Source organism: Megalobrama amblycephala, linkage group LG13 (assembly GCF_018812025.1).
Source record: "Megalobrama amblycephala isolate DHTTF-2021 linkage group LG13, ASM1881202v1, whole genome shotgun sequence".
In the NCBI taxonomy this organism is placed as follows: Eukaryota; Metazoa; Chordata; class Actinopteri; order Cypriniformes; family Xenocyprididae; genus Megalobrama; species Megalobrama amblycephala.
In genome coordinates, this window is record NC_063056.1 from 23704945 (window position 1) to 23729512 (window position 24568).

At 37.9% G+C, this 24568-nt stretch overlaps 1 protein-coding gene across 3 annotated transcripts in view; it reads right to left on the bottom strand.

Moving 5' to 3' along the window:
- LOC125244068 (transcription factor HIVEP3) overlaps positions 1 to 24568 on the bottom strand; it is a 73467-nt gene that overhangs the window by 30524 nt on the left and 18375 nt on the right. Inside the window, exon 1 of one of the 3 annotated variants that reach the window (XM_048154002.1) lies at positions 11205 to 12502. The exons of 1 other annotated variant lie outside the window; for it this stretch is intronic. The gene's annotated coding sequence lies outside the window, so the exon portion shown is untranslated. Of the gene's footprint in view, positions 1 to 11116; positions 12503 to 24568 lie in introns of those variants that run through there. One more of the 3 variants, XM_048154004.1, reaches the window with a different exon arrangement.

Consider the following 24568-nt stretch of genomic DNA (forward strand, 5'->3'; position numbering starts at 1 on the left):
GGCCCTGGGGCCGTGCGTGTATTGTGTCCGTCTGAATGTGATCTTTGTGGAGATGGTCAGCGTATTTAGGAGGGGTGGGAGCTGTGGCCAGGCATTGCCCATACTGTAGCCCTCTGGGAGGGGAACTCACATTTCCGTCATCTCTTTGTCTTCTGTTTTTCCAAGAAGAGATGGGACAACAGAGGCTCTGTAAATCTGATCAACAGGGCAAGTGCTATACAACAATGGCATGACGGATTGTCTTGTTAGAGCAAATCTCTGTTACTACTGCATGCGAAGAGAGCTAGGCCAGTGTCCTTGGACCTTGTTAGAAAATAAAAGATACCATAAAATCAAAAAACTGCATTAAAATTACAAGATGATCCAGGCTGTCAATACCAGATCAAAAGGAAAATAACTCTTCGATACTTGGATATCATGAAAGCTACAGAGATTACGTAAATGAAAGTGGGTTTTGAGTCGTCAGTGTTCTTTCTACAAACTTGAATAGTTTTAGCCTGAGGCTCCTCATAGCTGAGGTACTGTATCTGTATAAACACGACAATGGCTGAGTAAGGACCAATACCTTTCCAGGTGTGTTTGCTTCCCAGAATTCAAGGGAGTAGCATTGTGACACATCAAAGATTCTGTTTTGTCAGCCCTCATGCTAGGGCCTTGACAGTGGTTGCCAAGGTATTGCCATGTAGTTAGGTTGTTGCTAGGGGGTTCCTTACTATTATAAGCCAAAAGAGCCAAACCTCTCTGTGATATTGTCATTTCCAGACTATTGTGGCTCAACGTACAATGTACAACTTCAATGTGCTTCAATGGAAATCACTGTGGGGGGTTGGGTCTGTTTAAGTAAATTAATTAATAAAACCAAACATTTACCAAATTTGATTTATACTGTTTAATTCCATTTTCCCCAGACCAAGAAATAAAACAATTAAAAATATGTATGCGCACAAACATCATTATTAATGATTGGGTCAGAGGGGGCACTTTTGGCCATTTCTCTAATATTCACCCTCCCCTAACCTAAAGTATGAGCAACAATCATTACGTAGCAAGCATTACTACTAAGAATGAGCTGCTTGTGTGGCTGCTCAAAGTCAGGTATTGCATTTCCTCCAGGTGGAATGACAGAAGCTTGCCATTAGTCTATACCTCCAGGGTGACATCTCCACATGACTCCCGTTTGTTATTCTCATACAGACTCTTACGCAACTAATGCGTCTTCTCCGGAAATTCAGCTCCAGGCACTAAAGCAACAGTTTAAACAGGTGGAGCACTGAAAATTTAAGCACGTCAGTTAATTTACAGAATGCGGACATGACTCTCGGTTTTAACAATGTGTCACCCGTTCAAAAGCTGAAGTTGCTCTTAAAAACGACTTCAATCTTTTATCAATGTCAATAGATGCATACACATTTAGAGGGATTTAAAAAGAGATTCTGAGGCTGAAATGCTGGCACTATAGCAAACTTTCCCAGCCTTCTCAGCAAAACACTCACTTCTATTAGTGTTCTCCTGCAGTGGGAGTGATGAGGGTTTGTTTTTAGAGCGAAAGCGATATAGGAGGCCTTTGTCTCCTTGGCTGTCACCACCCAGTCTCTCTCCAGAGGGGAGATGGTTGAAGGTGGGGGACTGAAAGTCAAAAATAGCCTGATCCCCAACGATAAAACACCCACACATGAAAAAGTGAATAACTCACAGCCAGTGACACTCCCTCACACCCCTGATGGCAAACAGAGATGCTAGTTTGGTTTACAACAAGCATCCACAGTGCCCCTGGTTGTGGCAGTTACGTGCTCCCTGGGTAATTCCACACAATTTTCCACACAGGGTTATCTGTCATTAAGATTGCATGGGTAATCTTCGACAAGCTATACTTGCTAAACAGGCATTGTGATGCAATGTGTACATATCAAGGTTTACGAGGCACATTTATGTAATTCTGGCCCAATCCAAGACTGTAATTTAAATCAAATTAGCGGTCTTGGACTTTGCAGACAGATGAAATGTATTTTTGCACTTCCGCCCACAAAATGAGGACCTATAAAAAGGGAAAAGGGAAAAATGGATCTGCTTGTGAAAATATTTGCACAGGGATTTCAAATGGCAGACCAAATAGACAACAGGGTTTTAAAGTTCAGGAAAAGTACTCAAAACAAAACAACAATTCAGTTATTCCTTAGGCCCCGTTTACACTAGTATGTTTTCGTTTTAAAATGCTTAAGTTTTGCTACGGTTACACCTGTCGTTTACACTACGCCGGTGTTTTCGAACCTCGAAAACCTTGAAAATGCTGCAGACCCTATTTTAGTTTGAAAACGCCGGGGTTGCGTTTCAGTATAAACGGAGACTTTTGAAAACAATGGCTTGGCTGCCCACGTTCGCTCTGCATATCCTTGACGACCGTGTAAACAATAACATGGAGACTGAACTGCAATCTCTGCTGGCTTTGTTGTCATTTTTAGCAGCCATTGTGCAGTTAAACTCTTTTTTTAATACTGCAGCTGCCTACATGCGCAAGAGGCAACTGTTTACACTTGTACGTGGATACCCAGTGTGCATGAACGCTCATGTGACATGCGTTTTCAGTCATGTAGTATAGATGGAGATCATTTCAAAATCACTGTGGAAATGCCAGTGTAGACGAGGATCGTTTTCATTTTAAAATGCAGTTTTAAACTGAAAACGCACTAGTGTAAATGGGGCCTTAATTTATTGGGTGCGATAGACCCATTTACATTTGGCAAACGCTTTTTTCCACAATGATGTTAGCGCAAGACTTTATTAGCTATACTATTAGCTGTTTCTGTATTGTCACAGAAAATTGTTTCCCACTAACGTTTGGATGAGTCACTTTGGATAAAAGCATCTGCCAAATGCATTAATGTAAGTGGACATACAAATGTACAGAATGTGTATGGCTATAGCGCATTAAAGGACATTAATTAAAAAAACATAACAGTTAAAACAGAGCATGCTAATTAAAGCACTGTTAATGAATGAATAAATAAATAAAAGGTTATTTATATTATATTATATATATATATTTATATATATGTGTATGTTTGTATGTGTGTATTTATAAGCTCATGGCTCATGTACTGCATAAAAGTACATACTGTATATAAAGTAACTCAGTCAATCACCCAGACAGGTGCACATAGACACCTCCCACTCTCTCGGCCTAATGTGAATGAGATCCTGATGGACTACTGCATGCGAGTCCTTTTTGTTTTATGAACGATCAATAAGGCTGCTCTTTGGCTCGGATATGTGATCTGATTATGTCTGTACAGAGTAATCCTGATTCTGTGTATAGTCTGCTTTGCATTAGAGCACCAATACCCCTCACAATTCTCTTAACCCAGCTTCACTGAGCCACACTATACAGAAAAGCAGCCAAAAATCCCTCAACATCATGGGCTCGATTCCAAATTCAAAATATACATGAATCTAGACTGTTCAAACTCAGGTGGCACAGTGCAATACTGCAGCTTGAAGCTCTCAGCAGAAGCATGAGTAGGAGTGAAGCTCTCCGGTGTTATGTGTTGTGTAATACAGCACTTGTGCATCCTCCCCTATCATTTACATTACATTTATGCCTTTGGCAGACACTTCAGCACATTTAAGATACATTTTATCTGTATGCGTGTCCCCTGGGAACTGAACACATGACCCTGGTCTTGCATGCTCTACCAGTTTAGCTACAGGAACTACTATCAGCATCTGCAGGTTACAGTTATAGGTTTAGGTTTTTCATTGCGAGGGACATGAAAAAGCTCTCTCTCCGAGAACAACAGACAAAAGAAGAGATATATAAGTGTAAGAATATAAGAAGACTAGAGAAAACAATGTTTAGAAAACAACCGTAAAAAGAACGGGGATGTCTGTGAAAGTAAAGGGGCAAAATGAGACACGTTCTGACAGAAACTTCCAGCTGTCATGGCAACAATCAGAATCTCAAGTTACTTAGCGGAAGAAAAATTAAAGAGAGCAAAAAAGGAGAGAGAGAGACAGGAATGAGCTTGACATGTCAGGGGAAGAGAACACAAGCGATAAAAATAGAAGGAGGAAATCACACTTTTAGAAGCCGCCCACTCATTTCGAAGCCGACAAGTTTCACTCGTCATTGCGTGGGTGACAAGTCTCAAAGCACAGGGAAACCACAACACTCTTATACACAGCAACAACTTGAACTTGCTGAGACATGACCGACAAGACCAGGAAGTGGTCAGTGAGGCAGGAAGTGACATTGATGAAAGAGAGGGGATTAAAAACAAAAATGTTTTCACCTGCACTAGATTAAAAATAAGGGGATCTGAAGTAAACTCCACTGGTTGTTTCAAATTTTACACAACAGCTCCTTTCAAATAAGTAAAAAAAAAAATCAACTCTCTTTTCATGTGGCATATACAAGACATCAACCTGAGGATGACCTGAGAGCAAATTTGTCACTGTAAACACAACAAAAGCGTCAAAAAATAAGAATGTCTGATTTCTAACCTGGCACAAGAACAGCTTCTCCAACCATGTGTAAAGAAAAACAAACACAACCAAGCTCTCTTTTTTGACAGCAACACACACATTCATGACAACAAACAGATTATAATATAGATTTGCATGCCCTGCCTCCTGTGTATCAAGAGCACAAGACTTGAGTCCATATCACAAAAATATTCAGTGTAAAGCTACAATAAACAAGAAGGGCGGGTCAAAGGAACCTGAATGTGATTGATCCAAAACCCACTGCTGGAACAGTATCCTTGTTGGTTTGGGAACAACATATCACAATGTCAAAAATATGTGCAAAAATGATATCTTTTTGGGGTACCTCAAGGGCAATAATATGCACTCTTTATGGGTAGAGAATGTACAATGGCATACCTTTAGGGTACAGCCCCAGTGACAAGCTAAAGGTACAGATTTTTTTTTTTTTTGTCTTCGACAGAGCATCATCAAATCAACTTTTAAGGCTTGTGTTTGGGGTTGGTGTTCGACTTACAGTTGAGGTTAGTGGTTGAACAACATTCTTATCTGGTTGACCGACCGAGTTTATATCTATATCTATAAGGGTTGAGTGATATCACGGCTGAAACAAAATCTATAGAGCACTGGGTCATTATGTTATACACACTATACACACTACTATTCAAAAGTTTGGGGTCAGTACATTTTTTTTTTTAGCAAGGATGCATTCAATTGAACAAAAGTGACAGTAAAGACATTTATAATGTGACTTTCAATTCATCAAAGAAAGTTTAAAAGAATACATCACTATTTCCACAAAAATTTGACATTGATAAGATTAAGAAATATTTCTTAAGAACCAAATCAGCATATTGGCATGATTTCTGAAGGATCATGCGACACAGGAGACTGGAGTTATGGCTGATGAAAAATTTAGCTTTGCTACCACAGGAATAAAAGTACCAGTACATTTTAAAATACATATATAAAAAAATAATAATAAAAAATAAAAAAAAATCTTTATTTTGCCCTGTTCCATGCTGAAAGATTCTTTGTTATCTAGATTTCTGACAAAGGCCATTTACAATTGGTATTAAGATGCGTTTTGGTTGATCGGATCACTAAAATGTTTTGAGCTTGTCCACTTTCGACCACTTCCAGAGGTAGTTGAAAACGCATTCAACAGGATTGCTTTCAGACGCTCATGTGGTCGAATGTGTTCGAACAGCCACAAAAGACCACCTACTCTCCACCTACTGACCTAATCCAATAAACATTATGGGAAGTGCGCTAGCCAGACAGGATTTAAACTTTGTCGGCTGGAGGCCCAATTTTGGTTTGAAGATGATAAATGTACCAAGCACAATGTTCTCTCACAATTCCTGATTCCTAACATGCACTCACCGCATTTGGGGAAAATGAAAGCTGCTGCTCTCCGTTTGTTTTTTTGTTGTGTTCATATGTAAAATTGTGTGAGCTTATTTTGTCCAATAGATCAAAAGATCTAAAAAAAAAAATCTATAAATTTACCCGCCCATTGATCCTCCCCTTGAAGAAATCAGGACAGAAGTTGTCGAAAGTGGGCAAAAGAAATGGGAACGTGTCTCCCTCGTCTACTTATGATCTGATTGAAAACGCATCTTAATACCATGTGTAAACAGGGCCAAAAGAGTCAACCTGGTGGGCTACTGAAGATTACCAGTGCTGTTTGAGTGTTTTTCAGCCAATCAGACTGCATGGCCAGACCTCAAAGTTGTATAAAGAAAATTAATGACTTCCTGGACAAATTATTCCTCTGCTAATCATACATACAGCAATGGGGTCGCCTACGGCCTGCTGCAGTCATCTAATAGTTATTTTAGAAGTGCAAGTCACTCTCAGCTTTAATACACTAATTCATGTATTTCAGTTTGCGTGCACAGCTGTTTGCCCAGCATATTCCCCGTAAGGCGCTCATTCCTAGAGGGCCATCTCTGTGTTTATCAAACACACAGAAACAGAGCTCGCGAGACAGCAGATATCATCTCATCAAGCTCATCAGACATCTACAGTTGTGCACCATCTGCTCTCCATCTCCCGTCGAGCGCTGAGCTAAAGTCACTGTAAATCACGCATGGCAATAATATTAGGGACAGTGCAGCCAGTCGCACATTAAATTACAGCTGTCAGCCATCAGTGCAGTGCAGCTCCAGTGCAAAATCGTTGCAGTTTAGTCCCGAATGACTCTCCTTGCAAATAAACTCCACATTCACGCCCAACAAATAACTGCCTGAAAGAAGAGAAAAGGAAGAGCCACAGACATAAACAAGTTAAATGGAGGAAAAACTCTCATCTACCCATTGGAAACGCTTAATTAGCTTTCAATAAGGACACGATGGTTGGGAGACAGTGACTTGTTTGTAGTTTCTCTTATACAAACGGCCTGAACGAAATGAGGCTTAATTCACAGATAGCTGTCGTTCAGAGACACATTAAGGCAGGGTGGTTTACTTTACGTTCTGCGGTTTATGTTCCTGGATGCGAGCCGTCCCTAGGACTCTCCCCTGACACCAGGCGTCTATTTCTATCCTCTCTCGTTCAGGTCTCCTGGCTTGCTATTACAGCCTGCAGAGAAACAGGGGTTTGACTGTGCCCGATCTCCACTGCAGACCTCCGTGGGGAGCGTACGGCTGGCGTACGAACACACACATGCAGACAAATATCATTTAAAAAGGTATTTCTCAAGTAGGGGTCTGAAAAACACCCCTGGGGTTCCTGGCAAGCAAACTCATTCACCACGAGAATCTAATACTCCATTTTGTAGAGAAAACATGATGAACAGACCATTAAAAACTCCTCCTGTAGGCAAATCAATCAATCAAGATGGTAAAAGTGAGCCAATGTTTCATAGCTCGGAGTAACTCTAGGTCATTATTCTAAAGGGGTGACAGCGATTTGCAGCGTCAAAGCAACCAGAAGTCATTCATTTTCAATCATACTAAAAGATTTGAGGCATCACTTATGCAAAATATATCTGTGCCATATATCTGCCATTATTACAGATTTTTTCAGTTGATAATGAATATTCAATTGTGGATGACATTCAAAAGTTTGGTTTCAGTAATATTTTTGTTTTTCATGTTTTATTTTTGAAGTCTCTTATGCTCATCAATGCAGCATTTATTTGATAAAAAAAAAACAGTAAAAAAATGAAAATATTGTAACATTTAAATTTTTTTGATTTTTTTTCTATTTTAATACATTTTTATTCCTGTGATAGGGAAGAGGAATAAGCAGCCATTACTTCAGTCTTCAGTGTCACATGATCCATCAGAAATCATTCTAATATGCTGATTTGGTGGTTGTTATTATAATTAGTGTTGAAAACGTGTGCTGCTTAATATTTTTTGTGACAACTCTGATACTTTTTTAGTATTGTTTGATAAATAGAAAGTTCAAAAGAACAGCATGTATACAAAATAGAATTTTTTGCAATGTACAAGTCTTTACTGTCACTTTAGATTAATTTAATGCATCCTTGCTAAATAATATTATTTATATTAATATATAAATATAATAATAATAATATAATAATATTATTTAATGATTAAACCAAAAATTAAAAAAAAAAAAATCTAACTTTTGAACTGTACACTACATGACCTTTGCCATAATCTAACACTTAGATAAAAAAAAACTTAAAAAACACTAATTTAGTAGAACATGAAAATATGTCTATATAATATATAGATATAATATATATAATATCTAAGTCCAGACAAATGTGTGCGTGGCTTGAAATTTATTTATCGGTGCATCCCGGTAACTATTTAAAAGGTGCAGATCATTAGAAGTACAGCAAAAAAAAAAAAAAGCAAAACTCATCTGATGTTGCTGGAAACAGATGTCGAGTAGGAACAGCTACTAGAAACCAACAATAGCAACTTAGCAACTTAGCACCTCCAGCGAGGTGTGAACACACGTTTACAAAAGTCTGTTGGGACCAAAGCACAGTTAACTGTTCAATATTGCCTGGCAACAAACACAAATAAGTTAGCTTAGCAGCCATCACATATTTAAAAAAAACTAACAGGAACGCATATGAGAACAATTTAAAAAGAAGCTGGCGTTATGTGATATGGCAGTACTAACCCTCTGTGGCATTAGTGAAAGATTCTACTCAATTACAAACCCAACTGGCCCAGTTTTCCACCATCAACAAGGCAGAAGTGTGTCAGAGAAACGAGCCGGGCTCACCGGTGGTCTGGAATCAGGTCAGAATGGACTCCTGGGATGTGGTCACGCACACCCAACAAGAAGCAACGTTATCTACCTTATGAGAGAGTGGATTTGTAGCTAGATTGGAAGGATGAGTGGTTGGGGATCCCTTTCACAGGCTGAAGCAGAAACCCTGATCTACTGTACAAGCAATGCATTTCAAATAACTGCTGACAGGGCAGCTTTAGCCTACATCTCCATACTATGCCACATGTGTCATTGAGAAGCTGAGGGTTAGCTCGAGTAATTGAGGCAGGGGTCACATGACTCTTGTCAGGGGGATTGGCACCACACTCCGGCAGCTGTCATCAACTCATAAAAATCTGTTGAGGGGAAATCTGACCTCACTTCCACCATGGCCCGTAGCTCCCAGCAGCTCTCAAACAAAACCCCTAGGATCTCATCTTCCCTCTCATTTTGACTCAGAGCTCATGGGGAGGGGGCGCATATAAGTGTCTCTGGATGATGGCCCAGTGCTTCTGTTGTGTATCGATTTTGTTCTCTCATTTTTTTTGTGTGTGAGAGTCAATGTGTCAACCAATACCAACACAAGCGGGAAAAGGAGACTACTTCTTAAACACTGGGAACAAACGGGTACTCATTCTCCTGAAGATCTACCTTCATGCAGAGTTAAGTTTAAATAGCTGGTTTGGTTGCTGTTGGTTATTCAAGTTCTACAGGGTTCATTTGAAATGTAAAGTTGGAACCACACGCTGCATGTAGGTAGATCAAAATTAAAATACCTACATCTATAGTTAAGTAACTTTGCTTTTGCAAACATTATTTTATTTATTTATTTTTGCATTAGGGATGCACAGTATACAGTCAAACCAAAATTTACTCAGACACCTTGAACATTTCATTCATTAATACAGTTTATTCACTATAGTTTAAAAAAAAATGGTAATAAAATATGACAAGATCTCTAAACTGTGTCAGAAAAAAATCATCTTAATTATGTCAGATAACACTTAAGCAAATCATGGTCAGGTCAAAGTGTCTGAATAATTTTTGGTTTCAAGTTATCATCAATTTTACTGGTAGTCCACTGTATGAAGAATTTTTGGGTATAATATGTCACAGTTTACTTTATTTTGCTATCCTCACTTACATAAATGAACTATAGTGTCCTGCACCCACTAGTAAAAATATATCAAAAATATCAAAAATGTCTGAATAATTTTTGGTTTGACTATTTGATATATATATATATATATATAATTAAGTCAGTTATCCCTAATTTAAAGTTGTAATGCATTATTTTCACAAGATACAGATGTCACGCATGTGATGTCAGTGAGTGGTCTGTGTGAAACATAATGAAAGTGAACCTTTGTCATCAAAAATCGTGAAATCCTGGTGGGATATGCACACATACATACATTTGCACATACATACAAACATTCATACATAAATACATGGTGTGCATCTTGAGACAAAACAATGGCACTGACATAATTCAACATGACATCGCAAGCTCCTTTCAGTTCAAACATTCATTTTAGTCTAGGAATACCATAAGCTTTGTCTGTGAAACAAAGCTTTAACCAGGGGTTAAAGTTTAGTAAGACCGTCAAACGTAATCGTTAGCAAATCTTAAAATGAATGATTTTACTTTAAAATTTATTTAGACAAAATAGTGTAGAATTTGAATATAGGTTATCAGCTATAACTGAAAATAAATTATTACCTTTTCGTTATTGGCCAGAATTTTAATATTGTGCATATTGTGCATTCCCAATTCTAATAAATAGGACCCTTGAATTTCACCAAAATAATACAATGTAAAAGAAATGACATTTACCGCCGTTCTGCACATTTTTGCCAGTCATTTCAATAGGAATCCATGCGATCTGGAATCAGGAATGAGGGCAAAATATTTCCCCATGCAGATTTCACAACGTGTTCAAGTGGGCCATGGTGATTTGCCGCATTAAACAGAAACCTGCTTGGTTTGAAAGTGACTTCTTTATGAGCTGTGCTTCATATATTCATACACTACTAACAATAATCAGTGGAACTTTTTGTTCTTGAAATTTCACCATAAGTTTCCTAAAGGTGACATTTAGCTTGGCTAGACTGATGCAAAACAAAATTAAATGATACAAAGCTTGAAATCAGTCTCATTATACTTCAACAAACCTGTCTACGGTGGAAACGGCGATGCGACTCAAACACAGGAACTTGTCTGTCTGAACTTATCACATTGCATGCACAGCAGCTCCAGTCTGTCTAAAATTTAATGGTTTTACTAAAAATACCAAATGTTTTTACCAACTTCAATGAATAAAAGTAGTATATACTAGCCTATACATTAATATATATTTTTAACATAACAGAAAAAACAGCTCATTATGGCAGGATATAAAGTATCACAGTGAGTTACGTCATCACTCACCTTTCAAGTCAGCACAACAGTGAATTCATTTCAGGCAAATGTAGCCTGCCAAAAACTTTACCACTGCCAAAACTCCATCATTCCTCACCTTTAGGCCAATGACGATGTCATTTAAGAGGACTGGATGAAATTCAAGTGAACTAGAAATGGCAAACAAAGGTAGCAGCAGTGCCATGTCCTAACAACAAACCATCAAGAGATAAATGGCATCACTATCATGTTAATGCATCATGTTAAGTGTTTGTTAACCAGAACTGTCAACTTCTTGCACATCAAGAAGTTGACACATGCTTCGTTTCTATTTTTAACCCCTCCTATTGGATAATTCCACACACAGTGATGTGTCACACCTAGTTAGGAGGAAGATATCTAACAATTCAAGAAGTAGCATCTCCAAATTTAACTTTGAGAGGATGCAGATCTGTATTCAGCAAGGCATACTTATTTTTCACACCGCAGAGACAAGGACAAAGGATAACAGCTGTAGGAGGATGTCAGTGTTACGGCACCCCGGAGAGATCGTTCCAGCCGGTCAAAAATGAGTTTAGTTGCAAAAATGTAATGCATTGGGTGCAACCTTATTAGATCCTATAGCAACATTCACATACTGTATGATAAAACACCTGAGGTTTAAGGGTCCTTGGGTTGCTATCTTTGGTCTCATGCTGTCAAACCCGTCAAGCACTGAGCCCCAATAAAGACGCTTTACAATTTAAAACACTGCTTATTCTGTCTCTGATCTACCCGCTGCTTGAAGAGCAGTGATATGTGTGTGTGTGTGTGTGGAGGAAGTGCAGATGAGGAAGGGCTCTGAGCCACTGAGCTCGCAGCCTGTCTTCATTATACTCTAAATGTGCTGTACAACTATATCCTGCTGTTATGGAGCCAAGAGTGACATAGTCACAGTATTCTGTCTGAAAGCTGACATAATGCTTCATTAATCTTTCCTGATGATCCACAGGCACGTCTGAATGATTCTGATGGGGTCTAAATGGTACATGTGCACAAATATCAGTCATTTTAAAGGGATAGTTCACACAAAAATGAAAATTGTGTCATGTTGTTCCAAATGAGTATGCATTTCTTTCCTCTTTAATACTGGAGTGATGGGGCAATGACTCCACTTCCTGAGGGTACTTACGGTCGAATGAAATGCACTATTGGTGTGTGTGTGTGTTTTAATTTTGTTTTATACTATGGACCCCAAAGTAGGGCTGTACGATATGACCTAAAAATCAAAATCTTGATTAATTGAATATTTTACCTCCATTAGGATTAATGAATGTTTTTTTGTTTTTTGCTTCAGTTTTTTTTTTAGTTCACTGACAAGGTTTGTACTGTAAATATGCTTGACTATTAAAGGTGGGATATTTTTCCTAATGAAAGAGAGCTCTGACAATCAAACCCGATTCCAAAAAAGTTGGGACACTGTACAAATTGTGAATAAAAAAGGAATGCAATAATTTACAAATCTCATAAACTTATATTTTATTCACAATAGAATATAGATAACATATCAAATGTTGAAAGTGAGACATTTTGAAATGTCATGCCAAATATTGGCTCATTTTGGATTTCATGAGAGCTACACATTCCAAAAAAGTTGGGACAGGTAGCAATAAGAGGCCACCCCACAACAAAAACTACTACATCTAGTACTTTGTATGGCCGCCATGATTTTTAATGACAGCACCAAGTCTTCTAGGCATGGAATGAAAAAGTTGGCGACATTTTGCAACATCTATCTTTTCACCCTGTTCTTCTTCAGAAATCCAACAGTGGCCTTAGATGTGTGTTTAGGATCATTGTCATGTTGGAAAAGTGCATGACAACCAAGGGCACAGAGTAATGGTAGCATCTTCTCTTTCAGTATAGAGCAGTACATCTGTGAATTCATGATGCCATCAATGAAATGCAGCTCCCTGACACCAGCAGCACTCATGCAGCCCCACATAAGGACACTGCCACCACCACGTTTCACTGTAGGCACCATGCATTTTTCTTTGTATTCCTCACCTTTGCGACACCATACAGTTTTGAAGCCATCAGTTCCAAAAACATTTATCTTGGTCTCATCACTCCAGACTATAGAGTCCCAGTAGTCTTCATCTTTGTCAGCATGGGACCTGGCAAACTCTAGATGGGATTTTTTTGTGTCTGAGCTTTAGGAGAGGCTTCTTTTGTGGACGGCACCCATGCATGCCATTCCTTTGCAGTGTACGCTGTATTGTATCACGGGAAATAGTCACCCCAGTTTGGCTTTCTACTTCTTTAGATAACTGCAGTGAACTTGCATGCCGATTTTCTTCAACCCTTCTCATCAGAAGACGCTCCTGTCGAGGTGTTAACTTCCATGGACGACCAGGACATCTCTGTGAGATGGATGCAGTTCCATCTTTTTTTAATTTTTGTACCACTTTTGCTACAGTATTCAGACTGATAAGTAAAGCTTTGCTGATCTTGTAGCCTTCACCTTTCTCAGGTGAGATTATTTTCTTTCTCAGGTCTTGTGACATTTCTCTTCTATGTGGTGCCATTGCTGACAGCATGAAATTGGAAGGGGTTTTAACTAGGGCTGGGCGATATATCGCATGCGATTGTCACGCGCATTGTCAGTAAAGCCGGTTCCCTGATTACCGCTAAATCGCCATCACCTGCTTTCAAATGGAGCGGCATTTAATAGACAGAGCCGTAGTTCACTGACAAGCTACGCAATATCGCATTCATTATCGAAGGCGATTCATCTGCGATATGAACGCGATATTGCGTGGCTTGTCAGTGATCTACGGTTCTGTCTATTAAATGGCGCTCCATTTGAAAGCAGGTGATGGTGATTTAGCGGTAATCAGGGAACCGGCTTTACTGACGAAATGCGCGTGACAATCGCCCAGCCCTAGTTTTAACACCCTTTTATAGTCAACTGTCTGTTTTTATTAGTCAACTCTCAAACAGCAGATGGGGTTGTTTTGATTAAGTAATAATAGCTCCAAAAAAATACAGGTAACTTATAAAATTAAAGTTCATTGAAAGTATGTTTTTTTATATATTAAAAGTTTGTTTCTTAGCAAAGGCAGATAACTACAACAGTCATTTTTTGGCAAAAGCAGATAATGCCACATTTCATGTTTCAGAGTTAAACAAAACCAAGTAATTGATTTGTAATTGCATTTAAAACACACACAAACACTTGTGTGCACACAAATGCGACTGACAGATCGGCACACACACACAAACGCAAAAGGACAACAAAGGGTTCGGCATATAAGACGTGTATGGTGTACAAGGACTTGCAGGAGTCGAAATTATAAATCCTCGATCACATCAGCTTTGACGAAATTTCCCTCCGCTAGCGCGTCGTTTTAAAGCCTTGCCTTGTCACCTGACCTGAATACTGCGTGCTGATTCACTAAAACAGACTTATCGGTTTCTGTACACAAACAACAAGGGCGCTTGGTTTCTACTGTAAAACGTGAACTCGCGATGCCTTGACGGTGGACAAAATCGCCTTTTTTGACAAAACATATTTAGGGTTCAGAACGTCCGATATGTGGAGAATAAAGCACATCAGTTAGTTCAAGTGGAGTTTATCGGTTTTTGCAACTCTTCATTTATATTCCTGTAAGACACCAGAAGCAACTTCAAAAATGCTTCAAACTTGCTAATGATTGTCATCTTTTATATAACCCCTAAATGCTCAGTCATTTTTAACATCACAATATTTTAAAGTGAGAGAACCAATATAGGGAATCCAAACCACAATATCTAATATCCCAGGGCCTCAACCTCTGGATCCCTCCCAATGACCTCAGCAGCTCCAAGCAAGAAATGAGGAGACAAAGAAAAGACATTCTCCCTCTCTGTCTCTCACTCTCTCTCAAACTCTTCTACTCATGAACTGCCACAGAATGGGAGCTGGCCAAGGCCTTCAACTCCAGCACTGTGCTCAGAAATCAATATACAGTGTGTATTGAGTTTGGAAAGCACACAGAGGAAGCAGAGATCAAAACTGTTTTATCGAGCACACCAATCTTGGGTTCGAGCCAGAATCTTTTTATTTCAAGGAACAGATCAACTTCTTTAACTTAAAACCAAACTGCTGTATAATGAGACCAGGGAAAAAGAAAAAAAAAATTTTGTATTCTGTGAGGTTGAATGAAAGCTAAATGTGACTGAATGCTTGAATACAATAATATCTGACATTAAGGTCTTTTGATTGAAATGCCAAACCTTTTTTTCCAGTAACAAATAATGTGCTCACAATAATTCGTTCAGAATAATGTGCTTCAGATTAAATGTCCACTTAGTGTGCAGATTTAGATTTTAATGATCTGAACAGTCCTACAGGTAAGTAAACTGATATGATAATATTTTTTTTTATTATATTTAAAATTTTAGACTTTTTATTTCTATGGAAATGTAAGTTTTAGGTCATGCAACAATTTAGCATACTAGCATAAAATTAGTTTAAAACACTTACATTCAGTGTATTGTATTGCATACTACACTCTTTAAAAATGTCATCTATGATTCCATGAAGAATTCCATTTATAGACATCTATACCTGACATATATAACCTTTCCATTGCATAAATAACCTTTTTTATTTATAGTGGAAAAAGGTTATTTAGAACATTAAAATGTTTTTCACACTAAGTTCTTTAAAGACTCCACAACGAAAGGTTCTTTGGAGAAGGCAAAATGGTACTTCCCCATCATTGCTGTGAAAGCCCCCCCTTTGGAACTTTTAGGAAGAGTGTAGGAGTGTACGTTACCATGATAAAACATTTGAAGCTTTGGAAGTGACCACTTGGCACTTACAGCCAAGTGGCAGCTCAAGAAGTTATCTCTAATGAAAAGGTCAATGTGTCCTGACACTTCACAGACTCTCATTTATTGAAAGGGTATAAAAATGATTTGCTAAACCAAGTCTCTCTACAGGTAAATGAATAGAGCAACATTTAAAATAATGAAAAAAAAAAAAAAAAAAAACTTTGAAAAGCCCACTGAAAACATTGCGAATGAAGGCAATGATATGATACAATATTTTCTACTACTGTAACCCTAACACTCAATATATTTAAGTAGTTTGAGTTAGACAAACTTAAATTAAACAAATTAGTTCAGTTAAATTAACTGTTATGAGTATTTAGAACTTTTTTTTCCTTTTGAGTTCACAGCACTGACATATTTCAAGTAAACCGAACTGTTTCATTGTTTTGAGTTGTATGAACTAATTTCTTTTAATTTAGACTAACTTAAGTTTAACTGAAACTGGGCTGGGATCTTTAATTTCCCAGCAAGCCTTGCCCATGGCACTTGAAAGGGAGAGTAAATGCTAAAAGTGTTATATAATGTTTTTTTGTGCAAGATTAAAGTCATCAAGAAATCAAAATTGACCCCATTTACTTTGTTAGTGCATATTACTAGTCTTGTGGTGAACAATTAATCTGTGCAAGTTAATACACAGAAAAATTGTTTGACATGGTAATCTTTTATCAAAATCTGAAAAGTTACTTTCAGTCTGGAATGGCGTTCTTTCTCAGATGATGTCAGTTTGACGGCTTGGGTTGAAAACGCTTAAACCACTCCCCTCCAACATTCGTCTGCTATGAGCGAGAAACAGAATGGAGGAGCGCCAAAGTAAAACCCTGCCCTCTATTCAATATTCCATTTCACTTGGAAATACATCACAACACTGGAGAAAATTATAGTTTGCGACTTCCGGTTCACGGGGAATTTAATGGTAAGGGAGATTTAGTTGTGATTAATGTGTTGTTATGCTAATTTAGAAGAGTCTCTGTTAATGTGGGTTTTTGGACAGTTACCATCATTTTCTGAATTAGTTTGTTATAGCTACCAAAATATTTTCGTAACCTGATCATTTTAAGTTAAATGTACAAATTAGTGTACTTAAATATTTCAAGTTAAGAATAATAAAAATGTATGAGTACAAAACAAAATTCTTAAACTTTGAGTTTCTTAACTCAAAACATTCTCATTCAACTTTGAGTTCTGACAACATATTCGAGTTTACAGTGAAGTAAATAACTATTAACATGCACGAGTACTACAAACTCAAAACTTGATAGTTCTGCTTACTTAAATCTTGGAACATCATAACTAAAAAAATTTAATGTAACTGATTACCTAATTTTTTGAGTTAGCCCAACATATTTGGGTTTACAGTATATCCATGTCTAAAGTGCAGAGACAATAATACATTAGTATACATTGATTACACACTTTTAAACAGGAGCTTGCATCCTGGCATAAACACATACCTCAGACAACGGAAAGATGTATGTGAATGATGAGGGCATAACAAAAACTAACCCCAGGGGTATGAATGGTACAGTGTTGTTATATATATATATATATATGAGATAGAGAGAGAGAGAGAGAGACCCTCCTCTAAATTATACAATATTCCACAACACACTGATTGGAAGGGACTCAAGAGTCTGAGTAGAAAGTGTGGCGCTTGAGTGTGAGACACAGGGAGACTATTGCAGAACAGGACTGCATCCTGTCCTCTGGCCTTCCTCCAGTTACACATACACAGTCACCCTCCCTTACACTCTGGCACACATACACATATCGCCCTTAATCTTATTTACTGGTAAGCTGACATGTCCATTTTCTGGGCGCTAGCATGGCTGTAAGGGTTTGAGGTGGGGAGGTCTCCTCCAGGCAGACTAAAGGGCTGAGTCAGCTCTAACAGACACAAGGCAGAGCGTGATGGATAGATCCAGTCACGCCCAGAACATCAGGAGACAGAGGGGCCCCCTGGGTCAGTCACATCTAGTCCACATACAGCACAGTGCCTCCATTGAACTGCTCTTGGTCTAAATGCATGGTCACAAAACTCATGTAACAGTTAAACTCATAATAAAAAAAATATATACTAACAACATTATAATTAAAAATGTCATACTTATCACATGTTTACACCACATAAAAATTAAATCATAATAATAATATTATTATTATAATTCAATATTTTATACTTAGGGACTCAAAGCGATGATGCGTTTTTACAGTTCATAATGGCTGCATCTGAAAACGTATGACTTTGCAGGCAGCGTTTGCACACAAATTTTGATTTTGGACAGACTTCTGAGGCAGTGTAACAGTTTAGTGATCTACAGCAAAAATACAGCGAGCTTTGGCGATTACTAAGCAAATTTATTAATTGCTACACTAGTAATTTCTTGCTTGAAATGACATCAGAAGTGGAAAACGATGGTTAAAAAAACAAAAAAAAAAACAACGTACATTTACACACAAACTGATTACCAACCGCAACTTTAAGATGTCTTTATTTTTTAGCTCAACTGTCACAGAATGGAAAGCACAGGATAGTGGGATAAAGGCAGTGAAGGATACATCTATGCTGCCTTCAAAAATCAATCAGATGAAGGTATCTCAGGAGACAGGAAGTGAAGCTAACACTGGATTAAGACGTGCCTTGATGCCTTCATACCTTGGAATGCATCCTCCGGAAGCAGCTTTCGGAAGCAGCCCCGGGGTGTCCGATCCTGCTCCTGGAGGGCCACTGTCCTGCAAAATTTTAGCTCCATCCCCAATTAAACACACCAAAACCAGCTAATCAAGTTATTACTAGGCATACTAGAAACATTCAGGCAGGTGTGCTGAGGCAAGTTGGAGCAAAACACTGCAGGACAGTGGCCCTCCAGGACCAAGTTTGGACAACACTCTCCTAGACTATCATCACAAATGATTCTTAAAGAATTAAAGACTATTCATGTCAGCAAGTTAGATAACTTTACCTTGGTGACAGCTGAAAAAAAAATACCAATAACACCAAATGCTTAAGTTTATGAAGCAAAAATGACCAACAAATGTAAGACCTATTAATAACACAGCAAAGAGCACATCAGCATGTCTGAAAGAGGCAGTTCTCTGTTTTCAGTTGAAGAGTGTTGTTAACCTGAAAATTGCTCAGACCAATTTGTAAACTAATCGTTCAGACTGATTTTGTGAACCAGATCAACATATTAATTGGGAAAAAAAAAAAAAAAAAAATCTGTTCTTCTTTCCTCGAGACTGGGCGTGTCCCAGACCAAACAGATTACTGTGCTATTAAACATGCATAAATAGCTGGAATGAGAATGGAAAAAAACCTCTACAGTGACTAAGCATGGACATTCCAGTACAGTCTTCCACAGACTACTGACACAGCCCAGCTGCTCCAAGCTGAGAAAACGGATGGAGCGAAGGAAAATAATGGATGTACACATCCACTCCGGTCCCTCCTGCTGGTGGCTGAGAGGAGCTGTCACAGCCTGGCAGGGTTGAGGAACTTCAGACGAAAGGAATCTGCATGATGTCTTTACAGCATGCAAGCCTGTACATCCCAATGCATACACACAAAGAAAGGCACTGTCAGACACACTCTGAGGTGATTGTGCTACACCGCAGTGTAGCACACAAGTTCCTGAAATTCAAATGCATTCAGATAGGCTCAGAATTTAATACTGAACCTACTTTCGATCTTGTAACGTAAACATGAATAGGTGTTTCTTTGATGAACAGCACTGCATGCAGCAATTCTGCATCCTGTAAGCTCCGCTGGGTCAGATGTGAGGTGGGAGGATGAGGCGGATAAAAACCCATCCATCTTTGTGTGCAGAGGGAATTCCTCACAAAAACAAAATGCTATTACAAATGGCCTACTAGGTTGACCATCAGGTCTTGAAAGAGTATAAATCGTCTTTTATCATCCTAAAGAGCAGCAGAAAGCTGATTTAGAGAGACTAACACAGTATACTAACAAAAGTGGTAACTGCAACAAATAGGGGTGTAACGGTACATGTATTCGTCCTGAACCGTCACGGTACGGATGTCACGGTTCGGTGCATACAGTTAGATAGAATACAGTCAATCCACACTCCAATCCAGAAGGGGGCGTGTGCGGTAATGCAACGCTGTTTGCTAACCGCCACAACAGGAAAAAGAGCAGAAGAAGTGACAATTTATGCACCAACCCAAAACAAGAATGGTTTAGATGTTTTGCTTTTATAGAGAGTTTCAAATGAAGTCTTACTCTTATCTGTATGACCATAAATTAGTATTTTAAGTTGTGTCCACTGTTATAATGAGACAAAATCACTTGGCATTGTGCATGACATGTACATCAAATGTACATGACTGACCTGTATGTGAGTGGAAATACGACCAACATGCCAACACATATCAGACGACATCATCAAGATGTGCCAATTACCGGAGATAGGCAGAAAAGCACTACAGGAGTGCAAAAACTAATCTCTGCACAAGTTTTATTTTTCATTATATTCTATTTATTTCATACTTTTGTTACACAAGAGATGCTTTTTAATTTTGTGTAAGGGGTGTAACGATTGAAATATGAATTATGCAAGAGTGCATTCTGTTTACTGCTTAGTCCTTAAAACACTAAAGGAGGCTGTACTGTACCAACTACCTCAAGGGGACTAAATGCCGCTAGGTGGAACAAACTATAATTTGCACTACTGTCTGTTCAAAAGAAAAGAAAAGAAACCTAGCATTGGGATTTTGTTGTTTTTTCCTGTTGTACCAAACTCGTATTGAACCGTGACACCAAAACTGAGATATGTACCGAACCGTGACTTATGTGTATCGTTACACCCCTAGCAATAAATGATGAGCAATAGGGCATTTACAATTACAAATGGTTTGGTCAACGCCCAAAAAAAAAAAAAAAGTAAAGTCATCAAAATCATCAGCATTTGTGTGTAATTTTCCAATTATTTCCAAATATCTACACATTTTTTAAAACAATCAAATTTACTTGTGAAGCAAAATTATGTAAGATTGCTAGTGTATATGCAATATGCATTGTGAAAAGCGCTATACAAATAAATTTGAATTGAACTGAATAGAATATAAGATTGCATGGATCAAGTAAATGTATTAACACAATTGAGTCAGGATTTGCTTAAAACAAGAAAAGCAATTCACCAATGAGGTAAAAAGAAAAAAACATTGGAAAACAATAACTGAAATGACTTTTACAGTATGGCATGAAACTGTATTTTGCAAACTAAAATAAAAACTACAACCCCCCCGGGATAGGATCGAGCATCCCTATATTGGACAAGCGGTGCAAAATAAAAGTCTGTGTTTACATAATATATGTGTGTGTTCTGTGTATAATAATTTATATATATATATATATATATATATATATATATATATATATATATATATATATATATATATATATATATATATATATATATATATATATATATATATATATATATATATATATATATATATATATATATATATATATATATATATATATATAAAAATAAATACAGACACATACATGTATATATTTAAGTATATACATGTATATATTAAAAATGTTAGATTTATATATAAAATATTTATATTTACATGTAATATAAATCATGAGTGTGATCATGGAATCTCACAACTGGCCAATGAAACAGAGTGAAATTCTTTTTTGAGCCAAGTGTAAATGAATGGACTGAGCCAGACATGCTTTCTTTACACCTCACAGACTGTAAGGTCTGTCGCTGACCCAGCATACACTCACGACTCGTCATAGGTCTGTTTCTCTTGTTAAAGTCATTAACGAGGCTCGCTCAATACACCACTGGTGCTTCGGGTTTGGAACAGGAGTCTCGAGCGAGTGCCTTGTGTCAGTGCTCAGCCTATTCAAAGTCAGTGATCGTTGCCAAAACATTCAACTTGGTACTTCACTAACCTTCCAAAACAGTCTATTTTTCACAAGTGGGAACAGTTGGGACCTGAGCCCAAGTTAGATTTATATAGACTTCCAGTGTGTTTCCATGGTTACTGGTTTAGCAAGTGTGTCTGGGTTTTCATTTCATTTTAGGTTGCTAAGTTTAATATCAGCACAGTAAGGTAAAGATAGAGCACAGATGACGCCTGAAACAAGTGTGACATTTGTTTAACATTTTTCCTTCATTTCATGGTGTTAATTCCACTAGTGCAATTTTTTGTGAGATCGTCATAGCCAAAAATAAGCACATGGGTAAGACAGAGCATATCCTCCATTTTGTCTTAGAGTCCTCTTTAAAAACATCTTAAATCAGACTAAAGTGCTTTGTTGGACTTAACCCACAATGACACTGCAGCAAAGCTGCAACATTTCAAGCAATTAAATAAGCCTGTTTTGAATTAAAACTACATATAACAACAGTTCACAATCTGAAATGTTTGGCAGAAAAATGTCCAGTTTGAAACTACTGACACCACTGGTAACGGTTTCAGATTTAATATGTAACCAACAATCCTCAACATGTTTAGGTGACTGAAACTAGGTGGGTAGTGGTATATCACATAATATAGAAAATATAATATATCAGTGTAAAAATGGCCATTTTAGACCAGGAAATCAGCGTAGATTGGTTCAAGCTGTTTTTTTAATCAGCAGAAAGAGCAACTTCAACCTAGAGAAACTTTCTTTCCCACCTCACTAGCCTGAATCAAATCCACTACATTGGTGATCAAAACCGGGACGTCAACAAATTTGTCTAGGCCTTGTTGCCACTTTTTTTCTTTGTCAATCATATCCCAGTCTTCAAACATAGAGCCTTTCTGTTAAACAAGTGACCAAAATCACAGATCTAGTCTGCTAAAGAACACAATCGGTACTTGCATGTCTAGCAACTTTTTATTTGGTGAAAAATGGGTTTTTCTAGGATGACTAGTTTTTCTTCTCCAGAACATGGATAATTCCTCATTCAGCCACCAAAATGAAAACATGAAGAACAAAATCACTACACGTCTTTGCATTTTCGTGACATGGGTACAGTTTTACTCAGAGATGGAGTCTGACCATTCACAAAACCTGACCTATGCAAACGTCACACACAGGATGACAAACAGTCTTTTTCACATCCAGCAGCTTACTATAAACACACAGTCAATGCCACATGGTCTAGCATTAATCTACTGTTTATTTTCCCAATTACAGCAGCTTATTTTGCATCAGTGGGTAGAACGGGGGGCACACATAAGCATCCCTAGGGGTCTAGAGGATTTCCTGAGGGTCCCTGCAGCTCCACAGTGTGGAGACCATTCAGAGATGTAAACCAGACACAGCATGAGGCCTAAACAGCAGGTCTAGAACATGATTACCAGTTTGCTACACATATAAAAACATACACCTGGAGGAGTGCTACAACCCTTAGTATGCATATAGGGCTATGGCACACTGAAAACACACGTTATGAAACTATTCAAGCTCTTAATAATAAATCTGGCATTATCACTGATTGGCTGCGATATGCAGCACTTCTGCTTGATATCAAATCGGGTCCCTATCTTCATTGGCCTGAGGGAATAGCAATGGATTTGATGCTAATGGGGGGCAGTTTACAAGCTAACATCCTTTCCATTGGCTCATGCCATACAATGTGATATTAAGGCAGCTGAAAATAGCTGCTGTTGTAGAAAGATGAACTGTGAGAGAAGCAGAACAGAGACATGAGTAGGCGTTCGTTTGTCAGAATATTTCTGTCCATTGAAATACCACACGGGTGTTGCGTAATGCAGCGCGGGCAATTATTGGATCTTGGGGTGAATCAGAGGAAATGAGCTAGTGCATTCAAGATTCTGTTTTACAGGTAAAGTGGTTCATAAAGAGCAGGGGGGGAGGAAATTGGGGTATCAATTATTCTAAGAATAAACGGTAGTGTTTTTATTCTATTTTTTGCCACTTTTATTAAAAAAAAAAAGTTAAAAAAAAAAAAAGTAAAGGAGAGAAAAGGATCAGGACATGATACAGGCAGGGATTGAATGTTTCCACATGAGCACCAATCTAGCTCAGTTGAAAAGTTTGTTAAATCTAACAGAGCATTTATAAGCACTGCTAACCTCTACATAAACAACATTAGCTACATTATTATGGTTCAGTAATACTGAGAAACTATCAGTATCAGGGGTGGGCGATATGACCAAAATCATATCACGATATGAATCATTTTATTTCAAGATAACAACATATCACAATACAGTAACATTTGCTGGAAATAAGGTTGTTACGATGAAGAAGTTTATAATGACGTTAAAATTGAACAAATACGCATTCTACACAACACAGTTCATTACAATACAATACAAATAAAAGGCTCAAGCTTACTGAAGACGAGTTAACAGTCAGCAATAAAATAAGAACAAAGAAACCAAATGCATGCAATAGGACATTAAATACAATAGAACAAAGTTTCATAAACAGCGCATAGTAAACCGCCTGTCAGAACAGCGTCTTATTGCACTTTCATAGTTTGAACATTTAAACTGGCAAAGCTTATTAATCATTACAAATAGGATAAACGGTCATGACGCAACACTGAAACATCACATGACCGTAACCGCGATCGAAACAGTAATCCAAAATTTCTGCCAGTTGTCAAATTTCTACCAGTT